This window comes from Pleurodeles waltl, chromosome 6 (assembly GCF_031143425.1).
Source record: "Pleurodeles waltl isolate 20211129_DDA chromosome 6, aPleWal1.hap1.20221129, whole genome shotgun sequence".
In the NCBI taxonomy this organism is placed as follows: Eukaryota; Metazoa; Chordata; class Amphibia; order Caudata; family Salamandridae; genus Pleurodeles; species Pleurodeles waltl.
In genome coordinates this window covers 474,212,788-474,238,988 of record NC_090445.1, presented here as the reverse complement: position 1 = coordinate 474,238,988, position 26,201 = coordinate 474,212,788, and positions in this window count along the sequence as shown.

Sequence of the window (26,201 nt, the reverse complement as noted above, 5' to 3'; positions counted from 1 at the left end):
GCATTCTAATGTGGACTAGCCCAGGTATAAGGTGTGATATGAGCTTTCGTAGGTAGTGGCTTGAAGTATGCTTTATAGATTTTGCGTAATTGCTTTCTATAAAGACAAAGAAAGATGAAAAAAGCACTGGCAAAGTAAATAGGTCTGGCATGTTTTAGGTGAATGTGTCATTTGTTGTAATGGATGTATGCTATGTAATGTGTGGCTTTCTAATAAATACCACACATTCACGTGCCCTAATAAATAATGACAACATGCACCATCTAAGTGCACACATGGAGACCCAGGTAGATGCCATTAGTGAGGTAACTTCCAGACTGCATGGTATTCGCCACATACTACTGAGCTATCTATCTTTTGATAACTGAACATGCTTTTGTCTCAATTCCCACACAGCAAAGCAATCTCACATCCCAGGTTTCACAAAACCCCCAAGCCTTGCCCCATATAGACGGGCCAAACATCCAGCAGCATAGGATACATATGCCTAAATCAGAGTCAGTTTTGATGTAAGCTTTTGGGCAGCTGAGACATGGTGTATGGGGCCAAACAATGTTGCACATGACTGAGTGGGTAGACGAGTATGCTGTAAGGTATGAGACAGATGTTGCATCCGAGGGGTAATATAAACAATTGAAGACGAATGAGTGTTTTGAATAATTGGTTTGATTTTGGATGGGTGCAGAGGTGAATATGTGAGACAACGGCATTGCTGGGTTGTGTTGTGAATAGTAGAGGTGGCTCCTCCACTATGGAGAGGAGCTTCTCCCCTAATCCCCCACCAGCAGCAGGAGCTGCAAAACTTTAAAAATAAAACAATAGTAAACTATGTTTATTATCATTTTATTCTTAAAGGGTGGGGCCATGGTGATGACCAGCACGGAGGGGGGATGCACAGCACTCCTCTAAGTGCGCATGTGTGTTTGGTCAGCTGTCTCGGGCTGGACAAACACACATGCGCACTGTGATCTCTCCAACCTGGCACTGAGTTGCCAGGTTGGAGAGAGCAGCCAGAGGCTCCCAGTCTGCCTGGGAGTGCCAAGCCAGGGCGCTCTGGCCAATACTAACGCTGCTTTCATCCTGGCAGCATCATGAGAGGAGCATTTGGATTGGCCGCAGGGTAGGCTGGAAGCCTGTGCCTGCAGTCGAGCCAGAACAGCGGCCTGGCAGCAGGGAGTCTGGTACTTTAAAAAATTTAATATTTATGTTGGTCGCCCTCCCCCACTCCCGCCACATGCCAGCACGCCCCTTTGCCATGCCGTGCGCAGTGATTGGTGAATAGGTCAATGATGTGTATGGCTGATTTGTGGTGCATATGCCTTTGGGTGAATGGGAGCTGTAGCAAGTGTCTGAGTTATGTTGCGAGCATTAGTGGTAGACACTGCCTGTGAGCTGTGAGCATCTGAGGTCAAGTGGATGGTAAGTAAATGGTATAGAATGTTATTCTGAGTAGATTAGTTAAGGACTGTGTGTGACTGCATAACACAAACAAGTAAATAGTGGTATGATAAATATATGCTAAGGGAATATGTGTCAAGTATGAAGTTGAGCGGTTTCAGTGGTGGTCAGAGTGGTTTTAGATAGTCTGTGTCCATGAGGGATATGGGATAGAGTGGTGCTGAATGGATGCAATGAGTGGTTTGAGCAAGTGATGTGAGATTAACTGTGCGTATGTACTCTTAATGAATAGTGAGTGTCAAGAGAATGTTCACAGCAATTCACATATCTTCATAGTCACCGCAAACAGCAAGTGACTGCCAGCACTGCTTTACATCCCCTGAAGTTGCACACAGGAATGTGAGTTCACCTGCCGAACTGTGCATGTGAATCCGAATTTGCAGATGGTCACACACAGCCTCATTCGCAGGTACAGGCAATAACGTGTAAGTGTAGTTATAGCACCAGCTCAATTATTATCATGTTATTGAGGTTAAAAGGTCAGAGGTGCTGCTGCTTCATGAGCCTTCTGGCCTAGATGCACTGGTTCAAGTGTTGATTTCAATTGGTTACTGTTCTTTCAAGTCTGTGAAAATCAGTAGCAAAAACTTGATGCACTTGAAAAAAGTGAATTTATTTGTTTTACTGGATAAGCTTAGAAACACTATGGTCTGTTAATTGGATCAAATTCCTCTCTCTCCTTTTCCCACCCTTCTGTGGAGTACCCTTGTCCTGGGATAAAACAAATGTAGAAGGTGGTGCAATAATGGGAACAACCACCTTGACATTATTATCTCTTGCGCTTCCTGAGATATTGCCTCATGACGTTTCTTATTTAAGGTTACTTTGTGACTCCATGTAACCGCACCAAGGAGGACCTTTTTGTACAAATAATTGTTTCGAGGTATAGTTACTTCAATTGGGTAGATTGAAGTGACCCAGGACTACAACTCCCAGAATGCTTAGGTTGTTAAACACAAACGCAGGACAGGACACAGTGCTCTTGCTCACGTGGCTCACCTAGTAAACCTTACACATTTCAATCCAACTTCAGGGGAGCAATCTAATTCCATAACATGCTGAATTCCTTTTATATCCTGGTTTGCACAGCTACAGGAGTGGAGGATAAAGGAAGCAATTTTAAAGCATTCATTTCAATTGAAGGCTGATTTCTATAAACCCCTTTAGTGCTGCTCAGACTTCTCTTGACACTCGTGATTTGTTATCGCCTCCAATAGATCTGTATTGTCAGTGAGGATACAAAGACGGCTCTGCCAAAACAGCAACACAGCATCTATATTCAGCTCGGGAAAGACGTTTATATACGACCACAAAGTACGCGCGGCCCCGCGCAAACCCAGCCCCCCACGCGGAGCAGTTCCATGCCTCACAGCTGGCGATCTAAACGAGTTTTTCAGATCCAGTGCATCTTCGGATGTCTCATTCTTTCAGCCGGCAGTTTGGTAAAATCGCATTATTATTTCGAAACTAAAGAAAATCACTGATTATCGTACACGTAAAAAGAAAAGCAAACTTTATATATATATATATATATATATATATATATATATATATATATATATATATATATATATATTCATATCCAGTCAATAAATTCAACTTAAAGGAACCATCAATACAGCAATCCTCTTCCATAAGTCACTTATTAAACTGATGCTTGATTGTTGCAACTTCAGGAAGCGAGTTATTGCCTTTTATTTTGTTAACACAGGCTGGAACGCGCACTCATGAAATGACTATGAGCATGCAATTTAATGGGCTATAAACACAAACACGTCTGAAATGTCAGAGAAACAGACGGCCAATTCATTGATGGCCCGGCGACGTGGAATCTCTCACAAAGTGAACTCACAATAGAAAAACTTGCACTCCCACTTTGACATATTTCTTGGACTGGGCAGATCACATCGGCTCGCTTGTCGCTTTATCATGGTGGTAGGATAAAGATTTGCAGCCTCTGCCCTTTCTACGCACATTCTAGCAATGCCCTTTCACTATAAAATGAATGCTCTGAATGAGCTACAAATCTCCACACCCCTTTCCAACATATCAACTAGGACTGTTCGGGGAGGTCCGCCACGCTGGCAGAGCTAACATAGTTTTTGGAACGACTCAGCACTCCTCTTGGAACACGGAGTTATCCCAAAAACTCTGTTAGCCCCGTTAGCAGAGCGGAGCTGACCCGGTGCGCGCTGCAGACCAGTATGGGCTACACAGCGCAAGCGCAGACAGCCTGTGCTTGTGCTGTGCATCCCATAACTGGGCTGTAGTGCGCACCGGAGCACAGGAGGCATCCGCTGAAGAGGAGAAGACGTGTTGCCAGCTGACGAGAAGGAGAGGAGCACCCCCGGGAAGACCCAGGTGAGTCCTCATCTTTTTCTTTTGTTGTTGTTTGTTCACACTGGTGCACAAACAAGGACTGAAACTGCAGCTTTTGCTGACTTCAGCCCTGGCCTGAGTTCAGACCATGTCCATTTCCTTGTGCACTGTACATGGGGCAGGCCAGTGCACAACAGCCTGACAGCTTTTGCAGCCTATGGCTCTGGCCTGAATTCATGCCATGGAGGTAGGCAGCAAAAGAAAGCTGCCATTTCATGCCTCTTGTGCACCCGCCTGCCCCGTGTGCACTGCACACAGTTCAGGCCTGTCCACAAGCGGCCTGAAACGGCAGCTTTTACTGTCTATGGCCCTCCTGAATACTCACTAGGCCCGACACTACTTAGCGCTTTTGAGATGGGCACATATTTGGAGGACTCTGCGGGTCTCAGAACTCTGCCTCTGTGGAATTCCACAAAGTTTTTTTTTCAACTCCACAGAATTCTGTGGAGCCGGACTCCGTTTACTCCACCCAGGCCTAATATCAACCCAACCTGTTTGGCTATTTTCCTTCGGCTTAATTATTCCAGACCTGTCACCTCTTAGCCAGCCTGCCCACTCACAGATGGCAACTACCAATGTCCACCACTTTCCTCTTCATTACCATTTTTTCTAAAATTTACCAAACCTATATAGTGCAGCCTTTATTTACCCTGAGCCTTTTTTCCACCACCAGAAAAATTCTCCTGTGATTTGTTTTTTTTGCTCCTCTTCAACTAGACCATCATTCTCTGCTCACTGGAACTCCCTAAACACTCCTGCCACAACCCCAAATGCTCTCTTTTTCTGTATTCAATACCAGTTCCAACAGTCAAGGCAACCCACCACACCATGCACCATGCAAAACCAACCAAATGGCAAATACCTTTTCCATCCGTATCCCAGACAATGTCATCTTCCTCACAGCCACTGTCACCTCAGTCATCCCACAAGAGCAGTGACAGCTTTCCTATGCCGACCAATGTTCCGCTCAATACCTGCCCATAACTGTCCCAAGTTGCTCCCTAGCGCCATCCACAATTAATCTCAGTTGCATCAGCCAGCAGAAACCCCACAGGAGGGAGAAATAAAACTTCATACTCCACACCAGTCCACATATATCTCAACATCTGTCACTCCCCACCTCACAACTTTTCTTATACCACCCCAACTCACACCATCCTGCCTCATTCAAGATGCCCCCAGATTTGGGACCTCAGATATTACCCAAAATATACTAATATGTATTTTTCTTCAACGTATAAAGGCCTCGCAAATTGCATTACTTGGACCATTGCCACCTCTTACACCCATATAATATCCCTCTAGGCACCTGGTATTGTTTAGATGTTTCACACAAATGGCATACTCTGGGTCCGCCACCCTTCACATAGGCCTATATTATATAGCATACAACTTAATTTACATTCTCTGATTTTTAGACCTTTAAACTTTAAGGTGGGCTCCCCCCAAACCTTTTACCATACTCCTCCATTTAGCTGATCTTATTTTTGCTGTCAACTCATCGGGATCACCAATCTCGGTGGAGAGGGCGGTCCCCTGGTGGCCGGACTGCCAGGGTCATAATGTGGCGCTCGGACTGCAACAGCAGCGGCAGTCCGACTGCCACCGCGGGTCTGGCAGTCCTAAGACTGCCAGACTTATAACTAGGCCCTAGGTCCCTTCAAGCATCCCCTCCCCGCCTCCACCCCCACCACATCCGGCCCTCAACCATCAAACCCTCATTGGCCTTTTTGGTTTTTGTCTTTCAGAATACGCCACAGAATTGCAGCTGTATTATTTTCTTTCTATTTATTTGTATTGTTCTTTTTCAAAACAAGATCCAGGCACAAAATTACCCTATTGCATTGTTAGTGGACTATGATGATGAAGAGGAAATATTTCCTGATACTTTTTCTTTCCACTTCCCTGTGCCAAGCAGGGCTGTTGATAAATAATCTGTGAATCAAGGTCGACATTTGCAAATCCACCAATTTGGCTTCTTGGGGATTGGGGTAACAATTCCGCAGGATCATGACTTGGAAATGGGAGCGTTATGGCCGCAAATGTGTTTTTTTTTTTCGTTTATATAATAACTATTTTGATCAATATTTTAACTTTTGCCCAACATTGAATATTTGTTTCACAAAATGATTTATTTTTGACGGAATTATATATTTTTTAGTTATAAATTGGGGTAAATTGTTTCTATATTTCAGGAGTGTTTGTACGATTAGATGCTGTGGGAAATCTCTTCAATATTTGAGCTTTTTTATGTCGGGTGAATCACATCGACAACCCCCTTTCCCGAATACTAACCTAATAACTGTTTCTTAAACTACACTCAGCATTTTGTACTATGTTATACAAGATCAGTAAATAAATATATTATTATACAGACCTTTGCCTTTGCAATCCTTGGTACGAGTGCCCAGATTACATGCTAATAATGATAAACAGTGAGAACCCCAATCTCATTCTCATAATGGATGAAACTGTTCTTTTGGCACAGTCTATAAAGCCTTTCTGACACCATTTTCATTAGCTTGCTAATGGGCCTCCGTTCCGCAAAGCTAAACATTTTTTTCCTCCGCTTCCAGTAAATATAATTAACTCCCTACATTATATTTTTGTGAAACAAATAGGAGGCGGTTCTCAGCAGTTCTTTGTTTTGGAGTGCACGACTCTAATTAATGGTTGTTTAACCCCATAATTGAGCACAGCGCCCACTGGATGGGTGCCAGTGGCTGATGGCCATTGGCTAGCACACTGAATATTGATCTGTATGGGTGTACTGTGTTTTTCCTTGCCTCCCCTTGCTCTGTGTTCTGATCTACTTCGCCCTGTTGTCCGCTCTTGTTGTCCTAACTTTTTTTTAAATGTATTGTTTTGATTTTCTGTCCAGAGAGCAAACATTTAGTGGTTCGACTGGATCCCATTCAGATGGTGGGTAGCAAACCCCATTAGACAGAGAGTGGCGAGGATGAGCACAGATTAATGGTAGCAGCTTGTAAATGTCCTTAGTCTACATGGGTACCGAACATGCACCTTTACCTACAGTGTGCCCAATGTTAGGACCTGGTCAGTGCCTAATTTTTGCTGGTGGTTGCCGGTGGTGGACACAGCACTCATTTTTGGGTATTGAGACTAATTTTGTATCATCCCATTTTGATCCAGAGACAGGAATACGGGGGAAAGAAAATGAAAGATAAAACTAGCAAAGAGATAAAGAAGCAATGAAAAATAAGAGTGAGATAAATAGAAAGAGAGAGTAAGGCGGTGTAAGAAATCAACATGAAGAGGAAGCGAGACAATAGAGCCTTGGCAGTTTGCTACCCTGGCTTCTGTCTTGGTCACTGAGGCCTGATGAGGAAAAGGATTGGAAGACGGCACTTATGTGTTTGTAAGAAATACACACCAGGACTGGTGTTGTGCTCAAAGCCCAAATGTAGAATTAAATTAACAGTGCACGTGTGAACTAATAATGTTTTGTCAAACATAGGGAAACAACTGCTAAAATTACAAGCAGTGGGTATTGCCAATAAATCATTTTACTGGTGTGAAAATGTTATTAACAAGATATAATAGTTACCTAAAGCTATTCATTAACAAGTGACAAAAACTGATTTTACACTAATGCCTCATTTGCAATTCTGACCCTACAATCTGGGACCACCTTCTAAAGTATCCAAGGAAGTAAGAAACCTTGGAATTACCATGGACTCCAAGTTAACAATGAATGTCCGAGTGGACAAATTAGCAAGATCAAGCTTCATCACCATGAAACTCTGAAATGCATCTTCCACAACCTGGAATTTCTACACAAGTTTCAGGCTGCTATCTCGCTTGTGCTGTTTAAACAGAATTCCACCAATGGCCTCTACTATGGATCATCTCTATCTACCATGAAAAGAATACAACGGATTACGAACTCTGCTGCCAGACTACTCCGACATGTAAAGTCACAAGCCCACATCTCTTCTGCCTTGAGGGCCCTACATTGGTTACCATTTGCCAGAAGAACCATCTTCAAGCTGCTTTGTATCACCCACAAAAGAATATATGGAACAGGACCACTGTTCATAAGGAATAAAATCACCAAATACATGCAACAAAGAAACCTCCGCTCAAGATTGGCACCTCGCCTCAAAACCCCATTTTACAAGAAAAAGACAATAGGTGATACATCTTTCTCTGTTCAAGCTGCCAAACTATGGAATTCATTACCACCAAATATAAGATCCACAGTTAACTATCTTATCTTCAGAAGAGTACTCAAGAATTGGCTCTTTCCTACATAACCAACATACCCAAGCAGCAATATATTGCATATCCCTGTTTATGTAAACATTTATAATTTGAATATATGTATATGTCTAGATATGTGTATTTCTTTGTACAAATATGTATAGTAACTATGTTTTTTCTTAAATTATATACATCCTCTATAGGCCTGCTTAACAAACATATGTGTTACTTTTGGCCACAATCAATCCATCTGGTCTGAAAAACCCTCTTTAAAGGCTCCACCCAAACAGTCATGGCCACAGTCTGCCGAGAAGTGAAGCTTTGTTCCATGGAGGGAAAAATGGCAAAACTCAACATGTTTCAGAGACCATTTCTCATTGCTCACAAGTTAATCTAACACTCATCATTACAACCATTAAATCACCACAGTGCTCACGTATTATTTAGAAAACATAAGAAACATAAAAGGTAGACTTAAGTTCAAGCGTGTTTGCCTATTCATTGCTTATAAGTCAGCCATTTTGAAACATTTCAAAATACATTATTATGTAGTATAACAGATCAGATCTAGACAAACATATCTCAAGCACAAAGCCTTCCATTATACGCCTTAACATCCATTGATGTTCTTATGATAACCACATTACAGAAACTATCTTTGGCCAATTGCACCTTTCCATCCATTTTACGATTGCTTCATATGTTCAATACAACATTCCACATTTCAAATTGAGCTCAAAACATAAAAGAAACAACATTCTGCATTACATCTTAATTGTGTTTACAATTTTGTTTACATCCCAATCTAGCCCAAGTGGCCATGTTGTCGCACCTTAAACTTAAAAACTAATTCCCATCAAGAACAGAAAATGAATAATCAATAAAATATATACAGAGCTCTTAATTAACTTCATAGTTAAAGATCATTGGCAGTTCCAAATCATAACAGTTATATACTTTAATCAATCAAGCCCAAGTGGGCTATTTGAACTTCTACGAAAAGGATACAACAGCTCTTTTGTTTAAGTTGTTTGACTCATTATGTTTCTCTGCAATCATCAGACTTCAAAGTTATAATCACGTATTATTCTACTTGTCCCAGATTGTGTACCTCATCTAAAATATGTGATCAAAACATCAATGAAAATCAAATTAAAACAAAATCTCAATGATAGGCCTACAAGGCAAAACTGTTAGGTAAACAGACACATTGAATTTATTCAATAATCACTAAAAAATAATAACATTCTTTCTGTTTTAACACAGAAGGACGGCTAACTCATAATCAACGTTCAATCCAATTGGATGTAGGGGTTTGAACTCACTAATCATCCTAGATTAAGGTTTTCTTGACTCGAGGGTTCTGTTTCCCCCTCTCTCATGTATCGGGACCCTATCCTATACCACATATTTAAGGAGGGTTTACATCTTTGCATGATAGATCTTAACATGTCTAGCTACTGGATAAGCTTTATCTTCATGAGCTATTGCTCTCTTATGTTCCAGGACTCTCTTTTTGGCAATATGGATGGTACTCCCAATATAGTATTTCCCACATGGACAAACTAGAGCATAAACACAGTCATCCGAATCACAAGTCAGATGTTTTTTTATAGTAAATATTTTCAGAAGAGAAGGAAACCTTACAGTTTTGCAATTGTTGCTGTTTTTGGATGCCTTGCAAGTTCCACAGGTGAAAACCCCTTAAATGGAATTACTAGTATTAGGTTGGGGTACTAAGCACTGGCTAAGAGAATCTTTCAAAGAAAGACTCTTTCTAAATGTAAATTTGGAATGCTCCTATAATATTTGCGAAAATGTCTCATCTGTTTGCAGTACAGACCAGTATTTCTGGAAAATCTTTTTAACTTCCTTAATCTTATTATGATAAGTAGTGATGAACCTGATTGACTCCTTAACCTCATCCAACCTCTTTTTAGGTATTAATATGTTTCTCTACCAACTTGGACCACCCTATTCATGGCTTTATCAATACTATTTCTCCCATAGCCCATTTCCCAAAACCTTTTCACCATTACCTCTGCTTCCAGCTTGAAACTTTCATCAGAGCTACAACTACACTTGGCTCTGAGCAATTCACCATAGGGGATGCTCTTTATAAGACTTCTCGGGTGACTGATACATTCATGCAACAAGCTGTTACCTGAAGTTTCTTTCTTGTGCAAAATGCTTTCTAGTCTGTTGTTGACAAGCTGAATCTATACATTTGTTTTTGCTGCCAATGCTGGGGCTTCCAACATTATGACTACATGATTGGAAGAGTATGGTGGTTATTATGGAACCCAAGTAAAGCAAGTTCTGTCTTTTGGGAATTTGTTTTCTTTCTCATATCTGTCATTCACTTAAGGCATGCCAAAAACCATGTGGTGTGTTTTATTTACCAAACAATGTCCTGATTGCACCATGTCATCTGCTATGTCACAGATGCGTGAGCTTGGGTGACTTAAAAACACCCTAACGAGGTCTACCATACTGTGAGTGTTCTTCAGAAATTGTAGCAGTCCTCCTTTTAGAAGTCCTCTGAACTAATGGTTCTGTGGGGGGCTGTTCTGCCACTGAGCCAAATGGCTTGTTGCTTACTCCATGTCACAGTTTACTAGTATGCAGGCTTAACAATCAAACCCTTCCACATGGTCAGCATGGATGCAGAAAACACATGCAAAATTAGCTTTAGTTTGCTTTACGTTATGGAGACTGCACTCATGTTGTACCGCTCTGTGACAGGCATAAACCTCAACTACATTTAGATCTACCTGACTCAGCATTCCTGGTATTTACTAGAGATATTAAGTGCAATGTTTCAATCACATTTAGATGTATCTGACCAGGGTGTCTGGGTATTTACTCAAGACATTAAGTACAATGTTTCAAGGTGGTGAAATCCACCATTGGTAAAACTGTGGGCATCCATATGGCATTCCTATATATGCAAAAACCACTGCAGTGTAAAGTCCACATTAGAAAATCTACATACAGAAATCCCAACCGGACAACATGTATGGACTCTTACACTCTCAAACAGAGATGCACCATTTATATGCAGATCAGTCAGCAAATTTTTATGAAACGCTCTGGTTACTGTTGGAAATTGGGTTACAGGTAGAGAGGGCTGAAACACTACTCAAGCAGCATCTGCAATCTCTGTCAGGGTGAAATACAAGCAAACCAAAATTAACCTGTGTTTAACCCCTGGTAGTTTGGCATAAAAGCAGTCATGCTTAAACAAGTCAGTGTGTAAAGTATTTATGCAGCACCTCAAACAGTAAAAATGTAAAAACACAACACATGACCAATCCCATATTAATTTAGAAAAATAGAGTGAAATGTAGTAAAGTGTTTGACACCAAAATGACAAAAATCCAATCAGTAGAAATGGAAATATGTCATTTTAACGTGTTAAATAAAAATAATGGCTAGAAGAACATATTGCCGACTGTGGTTATCTGGTTGCACTAGATCAGGACAAAGTCACAAGTTCAGGCTGACCATGATGGAGCGTGGGCCTTTTACAGGAAGTAGGTTAGACCTGCTGTACAAAGTGCCTTAAATCCTGCTTGCAGAGCGTTGTGAGATCCCGGATCGAGGATGCATTGCCTAGCAGCAGTTCTGAGGAGCTGTGAGGCTGGGATTCAATGTCCTACATCTTCATCGAAGATACCATAGACGAGGAGGCAAGCGATGCAAAATCATGCATCAAAGATGCGTCATACACTGACAATTCTAAAGCAGCTGTGGGACTGCATTATGGAGTCCTGTATCATTGTCAACAATGCAGTAGATGAAATACTTGGGATGGAAAGGCTATGTAGTGGCGGTTCTGAAGAGGAACTGCAAGGAGGTGGGTTGCGCTGCATCAGCTCTGCTTACTGGACCACAGCTGGGCTGGCTGATGATCTTCAGGCCCACTTCTAAGGATTCAGGACTGAGGTGGCACCACTTGGGGAGGGGGCAGAACTCACAGCAGACTGAGCAAGAGCTGGGTCCAAAATAGTTGGAGCCTTTTCTGTCCAGGAGGCCAGCCAACTCGCCTTTGGATTTACTCTGGTGGTCCTGGGATCAAGATGCAAATCCACTCAGGCAGCAGTGCATTAGGCCAATATAATAGCAGTCCTCTTTACAGAGCAACACAGCAGTCCTTCTGAGTCATCCACACATCCCCAGGTGTATTGAAGACTTGAGTTTGTGGGTCTATTAATTAAACCTGATGCTCACTATGAAGTAGGAGAAGGTCCTGGAGGTATCCACCCACAGAGGGTTTTGGAACTTCCTGCCTCCCTGGCCCCATCTTCTCTGGGGTCACAATAGACTAGTGTCAAACTCTTAGTGACTGTGCTCAGGCCGAGCCATTGTGATGTTTAAGTGTGGTAGGTGACAGCTCCCCTCCCATTAAGTCAGAAGTGGCCTATCCTGCCAGCACCTATGCTCCTTTGTCTCACTGTCTGGGACAAATACACAAAGACCACCTACTGGTAAAACCGAGCCATGAGACCCAGGAAACAGGCTTTAGGCTCCAAATGGTTCAGACAAGAAAATGTCAACTTTCTAAAAAGTGCATTTTTCAGACTTGTGACTTAAAATCTGAATGTCCCATTAGAGATAACTTTAAAGTTAAAATTCTTTAGACACCAGACTCAAAATTCCGACCTGGTCCCATTTGAATGTTCTCACTTATTAAGTGTAATAAGGCGACCCAATGTTATCCTGTGGGAGAGGTAGACCAACTCTTTCAACGCACTGCACCTGCCCCGATGGGCTGTTAGGGGCCTACCCTAGGGATGAATTACATGTGTTAAAAGAAATGTTCAGGCTTGGCAAAAGGCTTTTATTTGCCAAGTCAACGTGGCAGGTTAAAACTACACATACAAACTGCAATGGCAGGCCTGATACATGTTTTAGAGGACTACTTACGTAGATGACACAGTCACTGCAGGTCCACTAGTAGCATTTAATTAACAGGCCCTGGGTACATGTAGTGCCACTTTCCTATGGACTTTCAAGCAAATTAAGTATGCCAATTGAGTGTAAGTCAATTTTACAATGTTTAAAGAAGAGAGCACACAGACTTTAGCACTTGTTAGCAGTGGTAAAGTGCACATAGGCCTAATGCCAATATAATGAGATCAGCAAAAATGAAGGAATAATGCAAAATGTTTGGGGGAAGACCAACCTAAAGCTGACATGTCTAACAGTTACCATTAAGGCTTTAGAGTTCCCTACACATAGTTGTTAAATGATTATATGACAGTACACCTACAACGTTCTACAACGTGGCCTTGTAGATATTTGTCCTCAGAAGCAACAGTACACATAGTGATTCAGGGAACTCTAGCCAATCTTACCACAACACCAACTGGCAACTGTTGTGAAGCACTGGAACACTTAAAAATAGTGCCAGGGGTTATACGTCCACGGGACATGACGGGTAGCCAACAGCATGGCTCATGGGCTGCTGGGCCCAGGCTTCCCAAAGACCCGAAGCTTGATATCTGTATAAAATGTTAACACATTGCTTAATATTGGCTAAGAGAAATAACAAGACTGTCATTAGAGACATCTAGAAGGAGGGAAAAGGACAATACAAAAAAAAACAAATTGTTAAACATCTCTACACACACCAAGAACATTAACCTTTACAGAGTGTAAAAGTACCAGAACCTGAAAGAACTGTGAGGTCATACCTAAGACAATACAGTGTTATACAAATCTCAGGTAACATAACATAAAAAATTTAATTATATTTTTTCAGCAAAATTGTGAATTTAAATAAAACACAACACTGTGTGTGTGAGGTGATCTCGCTGCAATGTCCAACATGTTCACTAGAAACTCACTGTTTCTCCTTGGAGCTATGTTTACTTTATATCAAATGTGTTTCAAATACCCACACACTGATGGTATTACTTATTTAGGTTTTGCAAAGTGTTTGCATTGCGCAAAGAGACTCAAAGAATTGTGTTAATGTTTTAGTCATTATATAAAACCGAGAGCACACAGCAACATTTTTTACTGCTGTGCCGGCACTTGCGCATCTCTTAGTACATTTAGGGCCAGATGTACAAAGCTTTTTTCTGTGTGCAAGCAGCCGGGTCTGCAGAATCGGGCCATCTGCGCACAGAAGAAAACATTTTGGTATGTACAATTCTGCAATTTGGTAATCTTTTTACCAATTCACAAAATAGTTTTGCGAGTCACGATTAGGAAGGTGCGTGCCAAGGGCATCCCTTTCTAATTGCGAGTCACAGAAGTATGTATGATTGTTTTGTGACTGTGAATGCGTTCCCAAAACAATTGCAGTTAACACCAAATTCAAATTGGTGCTAACCCATTTGCAAATAGGAAGGGGTCCCGAAGAGACCCTCTCCGCAGCATGAATGGGGGCACCAACATTTTTTCAGAGCAGCCAGTGGTCCCAGGCAGTGGTTTCCACTGCCTACTCTGAGGAAAATGGAACTGAAACATTTCATTTTTATTTTTGAAATGCATGATGTTTTCCTTTAACGAAAATGGGCTGCATTTTTTAAAAAAATGCTTTATTTAAAAAAGCAGTCACAGACATGGTGGTCTGCTGACCCCAGCAGGCCACTATCCCTGTGAGTGCAGCCATTCCCAATGGGGTCGCAAATTGCGACCCACCTCATGAATATTAATAAGGTAGTTCATTTGCGACCACATTGGGAATTGCTAAATGTGTCTGAGACACATTTGTACATTTCATTTTGCGAATTTCTAATTGCGATTCGCAATGAATCACAATTAGAGACTCACAAAATGAAATTGTCATACATCTGACCCTTAGGCCCCTATATCTTTGCTGTTAAATTCTCCCCATATTCAGTTTTAGCATGCCTCTAAAGTTTTCATGCATTGAGGAGATATTAATCTCAAAACTTTAACAAATGTATAACAAATTTGTTAGTCTCAATGGTTCCGAAGCAACAATCTAAACCCAAACAACACATGCACACCGTTTCCCGGTATTCAGATTCATTGCATAACACAAAAAAAGATTGTAAAAACATAAATGCCTTTGGTGGGTGCAATATGATACACAAGCAAAATTACTCTATAAAGCGACTTTTCAAAAATATACACCCCTCATCAAAGACAATAAAGATATCTACTATACTGAAACTATTTCACATTAAAAAAAAAACACCAGGGAGCTGTTCTTGATTGTCAACAACATACATTACCTATGCGCTTCAGAAAGGAAAAAAAATCCCTTTCCCAGTCACTGTGTGATAACAGCATCTTTTTAAAAGACTACATTGAGTCCATCTGTTTGAAATGGGGTTTCTGGTTGGCTAGGGTATGCACCTAAACTAGGCAGAACCCACCACTCTAATCAGGACATGTCAGTTACACTCTAAATTATCCTGTGCTCACACCCTGGTAGCATGGCACTGAGCAGTCAAGCTTAACGTAAGAGACAATGTGTGAAGTACTTGTGCAGTACTTATTTAGAGTAACACAGCGAAAGACTCCGCAAAGAGGACTCAACGCTAAGTTAGAAAAATGGAGAATATTTATCTTATTAAAGCATGACCAAAATGACAAAAAATCTAATAAGGAGATCCTGAGATATGCAGTTTTAAAGATATGGGTGAAAATAGCGCATAGAAGGGCAAAGCGTCAACAGTGGTTATCTGGTCATGCTGAGCAGGGACAAAGCACAAGTTCAAGCTGACCGCGATGGAGCTCGGGACTTCTACAGGGACCCATTTGGGCCTGCTGAACACAGTACCTTAACTCCTGGTGCGCGGTCTGTGCTGCTTTGCTTTGCAGCAGTTCTGATGAAAACCACACCAGTCTTTCTTCCTGGCAGAGTGTCCTTGGCTCCATTAGAAATCTGATTTGGAAGGGTTTGGGGTCCAGTATTTATACTTTGCTGCCCTGGTTCTGGAAGGCGGAAGACACTTCCAGGCCTTCCACTGAAGCCCACAAGGTCCCTGTACTGCCCTCCATGGCCCCAGGCATTCTACAGGGGGTTATGCAGCCCTTTGGGTAAGGAGAGGCACAGCCCTAATCAGGTGTCAGTGAGGCAGTGCCAAGCTCTGCCCCCTCATCAAGCCAGTTAATGGACCATTGACCTCCATTAAGTCACACCTAAACCCCCATTGTGTGACTGTCTAGAGGGAATGCACAAAGCCCAGCTGTCATCTACCCGAGACATGTATTCAGAGACAAGCAGAGGCACAGAACAGTCAAAATGCTAACTTTCTAAAAGTGGCATTTTCAGACTTACAATTTAAAATCTGATTTCGCCATAAGTTGTGATTTTAAATTGTGAGTCCAGTGACACCAAACTCCAGACTTCCATCTTTTTTCTCTTTTGGAAATTACACTTAAAATATGTTTTAAGGTACTTCCAATGGTATTCTATGGGAGAGATAGGCTTTGCAATAGTAAAAAATGAATTTAAGAGTTTCACACTATCTGGAAATGTTCAACTTAAAAGTATGTGTTCAAATTTTTAAATACACTGTACCCTGCCCTTGGAGCTACCTAGGGCCTAGCTGTGGGGTGACTTACATGTAATAAAAAGGAAGTTTTGGGCCTGACAAGTGGGGACACTTGTCAGGTCGAAATGGCAGTTTAGAACTGCACAATTAGGCTCTGCAGTGGCAGGTTTGAGACATGCTTGAAGGGCTACTGTAGTGGGTGGAACAATCCGTGCTACAAGCTCACTAGTAGCATTTAATTTACAGGCTCTGGGCCCATATACTGCACTTTACTAGGGACTTGCAAGTAAATTAAATATGCCAATTGTGGAGAAGCCAATTTTGCCATGTTTAGAGTACAGAGCATCTGCATTTTAGCAGTCCTCAGCAGTGGTAAAGTACCCAAAAATCCTAAAAGTCAGTAAAAATCTATCAGAACTTTCCAAAAGCTAACCATTTTGAGCTGGGGCCCACTCCCACAAAACACCTACCTTGTAAAAAGCTTCAACACTTACTGAACAACTAGTAATCACTAGTTTGTAGTCAGCAAAATCTGGATCACCTGGTGATCTTGAGTCTCCACCAATTTTTCAGCTTCTGGCTTATGAAATTGCAGCCACTTTGAAAGAGTTACTCAGGTCCTAATTACGAGTTTGTAGGTCTTGCGACCACCAATCTCATGGTGGCGGTCAGACCACTGCAGTCCTGGTGGTCTGACCACCAGATCACGACCCTCACATGGCACCACCGCCAGGATCATGGATCCCAATGGGTTGGTGGCGGTCGAAGTTGTGGTCAGCCATGGCGGCTCTGAGTTCAGCGCCACAGTGCTGATTACAACTTACCTTTAAGCCAGCCTTTTGATGGCAGGGTCCCCGCCATGATAAGTGTGGCAGAAAGGCACTGTTGGGGGCTACAAGAGGCTCACAGTGCAGGGACCCCCCAGCACCCTCAGAATACGCCCTGTCGTCTAGGGCAGATAGTACATATTATGAGGGTACTGGGGGCACCCTCTGTGAGATGGCATTGGCCTCAGCTCTCTGATGAACCAAGGCCAATGCCAACACACTGTTTCCACTGGACTGACAGGCGGAAACCTCCACTGGTCAGCCCAGTTAGGCTGCCCACCCTCCTCTGTTAGCACAGTAAAAAATTTGGAATTTGCTTTGACAGTCAACTGATGTTTTCTAAACATGTTTCAAGCACAGCAGCTACATACTTTTTCACGCTCAGAACTTTATATAAAATTGTTCCTCTACTACCTTTATCAGCACATAGAACAATTGTTCAGGTGCATATTACAAACAAATTGTAAAACTGAAATGTACTGCTGCTAGGAGACAGTGGCGTAACAGAACTTGAGTACATGGAAGGGCACCCATCCAAACTCATTCAGAAGCTCTTAGGTCAAGGTACTGTGCTGAGGATGACCTGAAGCTCGGATGCCCCCTCGCACCTTGGGGGTACTGCTATGAGCCCCCAGTACCTGAACCAGTGCCTACAACTGTTTGAAAATTCAGCACCTCATATGATGCTTAATTTGGCCAAATATGTATACATCAGAGCCCATCTCGAAGAACTGCACTGGTTTCCAGTACAAAAACTCTTAGTAATTAAAGCACTCTGCTTTACTCACATATCCCATTGTAACTGAAAATTACCACTAATCAAGGAATTATTAAAGCTCCTAGAGTTTGAGTTTGCGGTGTGACCTCAGAAAGTGTTCACTATTACAAAATTTAAATGGGGTAAAATAGCTGGAGCAATAGAGAGATAAGTGGGGAGTGAAAAATGGAAGATAGAAGATTGCAGCTGAGGGATCAGACAAGGATACATGGGTGAGAGAACGCAATGTGTGTGTCGTGTTAAGTAAAAACGAAAGGAAAAGCGATAGCAATGGTGGCACCCAGCAGATATTTCCCCTTTCTTTTCACACCTTCTGATACTTGACAAGGAAATGGGGGACTAGCAGAACGACTTGTATTCCCTGCCCCCACCACCTCCCCTTCCCAGTTAATGATCTTATATCTCCATTGGTACGATGCAGCATACTTTGAAATAGCTCCCAAAGAAAAAAACAAATATATCTGACAGTACAAAAAGCGAAGAAAAATCCATGAAGATCCCGCTGCTAATTGATTGATGAGATGTATGGATAAACACGACAGCCCGGAACAGGAGCAATATGCACAAAGAGTTCTGTTTTGTTTCCAATCAGCGTCCTGGCTTTTAATTTGTATGTGCTACACACACGATTAAACCAATCATTCATGGACTACGTGCAGAAGCCCTCCCTAAGGGACGGAATAACTTTGGTGTCAGGCAATATCAAAATTACAATTAACCTTTTATCAATCTTGTCGGATAAAGAGGTTGCTCTCTGATTAATTAATGGCGCTCCTCGCATTTTATGCACTCGGGCAGCAGCTGAATAGTGAAGGGCGGGCAAATCCACCTCCCCCTCCTTGTTTCTCCCAATTGCTAACCGTTTGAGGCACTCTTCCACCGGTCATTCCCAAACGGTATGGATCAGATGCAGAGCGTTTTGTGGTAACACTATTTCACTGACCCTAGAAACGCTTAACAGAAGTGTCTTGTTTTAACTTGGACCCCCACCCTTCGTCCATTCCCTCAAATGTTCTAATTTTGACACAGGCTTTTCTAGTCATCAACTATATCCGCTTTGAGAAGATCACGGGATGTACCTAGACTGACAGAATGTGATAGGCCTGAATTGTATGTGGTCAGATTGGTTTAAAAAATATTATTTACAATTTCCCCCGAAAATAGAAAGGAAAAAACAGAGATTACATACATGTGATAGCGCATTAGATGTGAGGCGTATTTGCACCAGCTTAATTTAGCACAAACTGAGAACTCCACTTTGTCCAGTAGGATGGACCGTTATCTCAATCTGAGGCTGAAGTCACAAATTCATTTACATTGCATTGACAGTGAAGCAGATCTTGCTCCACAGTAATAACACAGAAGAGTAGGTTGCAAACCATAAAGGTTTATTAGTAAATTAGTAAATATACAATCTACAATCGAATCAATTTGGCAAAACTCGAGATTCACCTGAAGACAGTATACAAGAATGTAATTGAAGTAGTCTAATTAGTAATGTGAATATTGCATTTTGAAAAAGTAATAAATGCAAAGCAAGGAAATACTTGTTTCAATTAAGGATATTGCCTACTACTAAGCTAAGGTTGTGGGCAGTTTGGGGAAATTCAGAAGGAACATATGTCAGAAAATATAGCATTGACAGAGGAAAAAGCTAAAGGTTCCAGTTAGAATGAAAAGGAATATATTTGCTCTTGAGAGTATCTCTATGAGTAACACATTAAGGAGCATTGGTTTCAAGTGGAGAAGGGTGAGGATGTCCGACTGCAAAGGTAGATATGGGCAAGTGATCGAGCTAACAAGCTTCACACAGTTATGAAAATAACATTTTGTCCAAATGATACACTCTTCCAGTTCCTGATGGGCAAGGACCAATTAAAATCGTGTGTTCTCCAGGAAGTTGATGTAAGACCCCTTCTCACGGATAGTACATCATCTCTTATTGCAACCTTCATGATATCTCACAAAGTACTCACCTCCTCAGGTTTTTATACCAGGCAGGTGTTAAAGCTACTGTCCAAACCAACCAACCTCTACTCTGACACCTTCAAAATGTAAGCTAACAAACAATAACATTTATAAATGAGCACACAATGATTCTGGTATCTGAAACAGAAAAAGTGTTATACACAACAATCAGAAATACAATGTTTATTTCAAAACGGAGTCAGGCAACTAGGCCCACTCAGATCAACTTCAAATGCACATGATCTAACTAAAGTTTAATCAAAATATATGCTTTTCTGTCTGCTAAACCTAAATATATAATAAAAGAAAAAATGATATGTAAAATCATATGCAGAAACAATGAATAAGTCATGTGCAAACCAAACAGGCTAGAGTTATGCCGGCTAAGTGTTGACACATTATTAAGCACAAATGATGATGACACTGCATTTTCACATGTGTAGTGACAGTGTGACACAAACGTAATACATCAGTACCATATCCATAGCTGTACATAACACTATTGACCAACCAAATCTTCATCTGTGCATAGTTACGTTAAAACTGATATAGTTTCAGTCCAGGATTAGTTTTTGGTGTCCTAACACAACAGTTAAAGTAAATACTTAGATAACAATTAGTATATACAATCCTCAGTATCCCCACTAGAACAAACATGAGCTATAATCTCTTCCCTAATGGACCGTATACAAACGAACTATGGGGAGCTAACAAAAAAACAACAAAAAGCTCTTCAGTGGGCCCTAAATGTCTCTGGGTCTGAATGCAGATGGCAAAGGTTCTGCTTAAAGGTTGAGTTGCTCATTGCAATCTATGACAGATTCAGGCCATTGTTTTTATTTGGAGGATCTCACTCTGCTCCAGCAGCAGACCACTAGTAATTGTGCTAGAGCTGTAAATTGTCTATGTGGACAGGGTTCCCCACCCACATCCCAGGACCACAAGCATCAGATATGAGGGTAGATCATATCCAACTGTGCAAAAAGAACTTCTCACCAGTAGAAATGTATACTATTGCAAGACAATGATCGGTGCAGAAATCCTACTCCCAATTGGTCGCATCAAGCCAGTTTGAGCCATCTTGGAGGCCAAACCACCATAAAGTTTACAGGGTGCTGTATGCCTGTTGTAAAAAATTGAATTGGATGATATGTAATCTACTGCTTGAAAAAGCCACGCCTGTTTGTGAACTGTAGAATTTCCACATCATTAGAAACTGGGTCTCTATTTAGCAGAGGTTTGCACCCTGTCCAAGTAGAGACCACAATCCAAGTCAGGATAAGTCAAATACACGACCTAAATTAACCTATGCTCAACCTCTGGTATCTTGGAGCAGAGTAGACAGACTTAGCTTAGAAGGCAATGTTCAAAGTATTTGTGCAACACACTTACAGCAATCACAATGAAGCACCATAAAAAGGACTCCACCCAGGTGTATTAAAAGAACAGAGATAATTTAGCTGAATAAATCAAGACCAAAATGACAAAAATCTAATAATTATTCACTTTTAAGAGGTATCACATTAAGCGCACTTTGTATGGGGCTCATTTTGGAACCTTCACTGTATTTTATAAGAGTGTGGATGTCCTTCTGCAAGTAGCACAGTGCAGACTGATCAGGGCTGTTTGGGTCTGGCCAGGTAGAGAGTACAAAGTGTATTACCTTCAGAATGCAGACAGTGCATATAGCATGTCTCTGTCACTTGGCATCATGGTTCGTGGCCCATACTGAAGCTGCTCCGAAGTCCTGATGAGATGGGTGGCAGGTTGCCATGAAGCCGTTCTGAAGTCCTGATGGGTCTTGGGTTGTAGGGCAGGGATCAGCAGGCAGCAGGGCAGCTCAGCAAGGCAGGACAGCAGTTCGTTGAAACTGTTAGGCACAGCAAAGTGGCGATCCTCCACCACAGCAATTTCTACTCAAGCAAAGTTTCCTTGAGGTCAGAAGTGTACTGATTTTAGTGGTTCATAGACCCAGTACTTATACTAAAAAATGCCTTTGATGTGGGGAATGACTTTAAAAGGTTTCTGTGAAGTGTGCAGGTTCCACTTTCAGCTCAGCCTCGTCTCCAGGCTATCATAGGGGGGTAATCGGCCCCTTTTAGAGGCCTCTGGCCACTACCCTTTTAGATGTCAGTGGGAGCCCTTCCCAACCCCCTCCACAGGAAGATTCATTAGTATGCAGATGAATGCAGATACAGTTGAGTATTCTGTGTTGTGGGTGTCTGAAGGGAAGGCAAAGTATAGCTGTCACCTAGCGCTCCACCTCTGTTCCCGGGGAAGTAACCTCCTAGAGATAAAGGTTACACATTGTTCCAGGCCTTTTTCATTGAGCTGTGACAACACCACCCCTACGCCATGCTCAGAGGCATCTGTTTGTACAATGAACGTATTAGAGAAGTCAGGGGTTTTGAGCACAGGAGCTGTGCACATGGGTTTGCTTCAGAGAGTCAAAGGCTTTTTGGCATGCCTTTGTACAATTCACATTTCTGGGCTGCTTTTTAGAAGTCAGCTCAGTCAAGAGGGCAACAACGGTGCCATATCCCTTGACAAAAGTCCTGTAGTACCCAGTGAGGCCCAATAATTCTCTGACATCCACCTGCATTTTTGAGGGTTTCCAGGCCATGATAGTCTCAATACCCCCTTACCCCGCACACCAGGTGTGCCAAGTACACCAATGACCACTGCCGTATCTGGCACTTACTGACCTTGATAGTCAGGCCTGCCTGTTGCATGGTCTGAAGCACTTCCCTGAGGTGACAGAGGTGGTCCTCCTAGCTGTTACCGAAGGCAGCTATGTCATCCAGGTAAGCAGCGTAGACGGCCTCCAACCTAATAAAGTACCTGGTTCCCCAGTCTCTGGAAGGTAGCTTGAGAGTTTTCCAAACCAAAGGACTTCACTTTGAACTGGTAGTTGCCCTCTGGGGTGGAGAAGGCTGACCTCTCCTTGGCTCCTTCAGTTAGGGTGATCTGTCAGTATCCTGATGTAAGATCAAAGGTACTTTGGTACTTGGCAGCCCATAACCTTTCAATCAGCTCATCTGCCTGGGGGATGGGATGAGCATCAGTTTTGGTTACAGAATTTAGCCCTCTGCAATCCACACAGAACCTCAGTTCAGGTGTTGTGCCCGGTGGGGCAGGTTTTGGTTCAAGAACCACAGGACTGTACCAGGGGCTACTGGAGTGTTCAATCACCCCCATATCCAGCATCTTCGTGACCTCACTCTTGATGCTGGCCCTCACCTAATCTGACAACCTGTAAGACTTGTCCTTGATAGGGAGGTTGTCCCCTGTGTCCACATCAGGGGTACACGGGTGGGTAATCCCAAGACTAAGAGAGAAAAGAGAGGAGAACTGTTCCAGTACTTGACGACAGTCCCTCTGCTGTTCAGGAGTCAGAGTGGGGGAAAGAGTCACTCCTTCCACAGACCCATCCATCTCCTTGGATGCTAAGAGGTAAGGCAGTGGTTCACTTTCCTTCTCATCAGCTTCATCAGTCACCAGCAACATGATGACCTCAGACCTCTCAAAGTGTGTTTTGAGGCGATTGATATGAAGTACCCGGTGTGGCTATCTGAAGGTCTTATGGTTCTCCACATAGGTAGCCTTACCCTTCTTCTCAGTTACCTCATAGGGCCCCATCCAGCAATCGTGGAGGACTCCAGGCTCCACATGTTCCATCATCCACACTTTCTACCCAGGCTGGAATTCCACTGTGGTAGAAATTTCGTTATACCACTGCTTCATTACAGCCTGGCTGGCTTCTAAGTTGTCAGAAGCTTGCTTCCACAACTTAGTCATTTGGCTGCAGAAGCACAGCATGTATCTTACTACATCCTGAGTGACTTTCTTGGGAGCTTGCTCGCAACCTTCCTTCACCAAACTAAGAGGTCCTTTGACAGCATGCCCATACAGAAGCTGAAAGGGACTGGAGCCCACTCCCTTCTGTAGTACCTTCTTGGAAGCAAACAACAAGCAGGGCAAGAGGATTTCCCACTATTTCCTCAGGCAGGCACCTAATCATGCCTTTGAGGGTCTTATTGAACCTTTCAACAAGCCCATTAGTTTGGGGATGACAAGGGGTAGAGAACTTGTAACTCACTCCACACATGGACTGCATATAAGCAGACATGAAGCTGGTGCCTCTGTCAGACACGACTTCTTTGGGGAAACCCACTCAGGTTAAAATCCCCATAAGGGCTCTTGTCACTACAGGTGCAGTGGTGCTCCTCAGATGGATGGCCTCTGGGTACAGTGTGGCATGATCCACCAGAAACAGGATAGACCTGTCCCCAAAGGTGGCCTGGGGATAAATAGGCCCAACAAATTTGATGCCTACCCTCTCGAAGGGGGTGCTAATGACTTGCAGTAGCTCCAGGGGAGCTTTCAGTTTCTGCCCTGGCTTCCCACTGGCCTGGCCCGTCACACAGGTCCTGCAGAATGTGTCTGAGGAAGTCCTGATCTTAGGCCAGTAAAAGTGCGGGCCAAGCCTTGCAAAGGTCTTGTCTTGACCCAAGTGCCCTGCCAGTGGTATCTCATGAGCCAGCTCCAGTGGGAAGGCCCTGTAGCATTGGGTGACCATCAGGGTCCTTGTTGTCTCATGTATAGGAGCCTTAGGCTCACCGCAAATGAGGTTGTCCTCCCAGTATATCACCTGCTGCTTGGGCTTCAGCCTGTAACCTCTTGCCCTCAATGTTTGGCCACTCCATCTGTACCCTACAGAACTCCTCTTGGGTGGGTCCTCCTTTCACAGTCTTGGTGTCAGCAGGTGTAGGGAGGTCACTAAGGGAAGCAATGGCCTCCTCAGTGGACTCCAGGGTAGCCACCTCAGGTTCCCCATCCCTCTTCCTAGGGGAACACTCAGGGGCTAGTTTACAATGCCCTCTGCCTTTCCCCTTTCTAGCAGCTTGGTGGGCCATTATTCTAGGCTCCAGTCATTCTTGACTCCTCTCCCAGACAGCCATGGATCTTGCGGTAGCACAGATCCAGTCAGATAACCCCAACATCTCCACATGAGCCTTGAGTTCCACCTCCTTCCAGGCAGAGGACTCTAGGTCATTACCTGACAAATAGTCCACAGGAATGACAGGGCTCACAGCAGCCTGCAGAAGTCCTGATCCCCCCACTCAAATGGAACAAGGGCCACTGGATAGAGACCCTCCCTGTTGTCAGCCAACACGACTTGGTGAAATGTATTGGGATTCATCTGCTCTGAGGACACCAGCTGACTCCTTACCATAGTAATACTGGCACCTGTGTCCCTCAGAGCCTCAACAGCTTGCCCATTGATGGTGACCCATTGCCTATACTTGGTAGTATTTGATTGCACGTGCATCTTAGAAACCATCTTACTATCACCTATGGACACTAGGGTAACCCCACTAAACTCCCCCCATTAAATGGGACAAATTCCTTCCCCAGCGCTATGCTAGCCACCTCTGGGTTCCTATCTCCAGTGGGAAAGTGTGCTCTTTTTGGACACTTGAGGTCTCCCTTGTAGTGTCCATACTCGCCACACTTATAGCACTTGGGTGTTTTGGGCTGCTGACATTTGTCAGGTTAGTATTGTTTCTGATGGCCATATTGGAAATGTGAACCAGACCCTTTCCCTTGTGAGCTATTTTTGGGGCCTTTAGAGAACTCCTTCTTTTTATCTCCCCCCTCCTTCTTCTTATGGGAACCATGACCACTCTCTTGGGATTCCTCTCCAGACACCTTGGTGGATACTCTGGTGCTAACCCAGATGCCCACCTCCTCAACAAGCTTCCTAGGCTCAATCAGATTGTTATCTACCAGGAGTTGGCACAGCTCTGTAAAACAACTATCAAGCATGTGCTCATTTAAAAACAAGTTGTACAGCCCATCAAAATTGTTTACATTGCTACCCTTCACCCAGCCCTTCAGTGCCTTACCAGCATAGTCTTGAAAATCTACCCACGTTTGTGTGTTGAGTTTGCGACTGGCCCTGAATTTTTGCCTATACTTTTCAGGTGTCAGACCAAACCTCTTGACTAAGATGTCCTTCATAGCAGGGCAGTTGGTCTGGTCCTCTACCTCTAAAGCAAAAAGGGTGCCTCTCCCCACTGG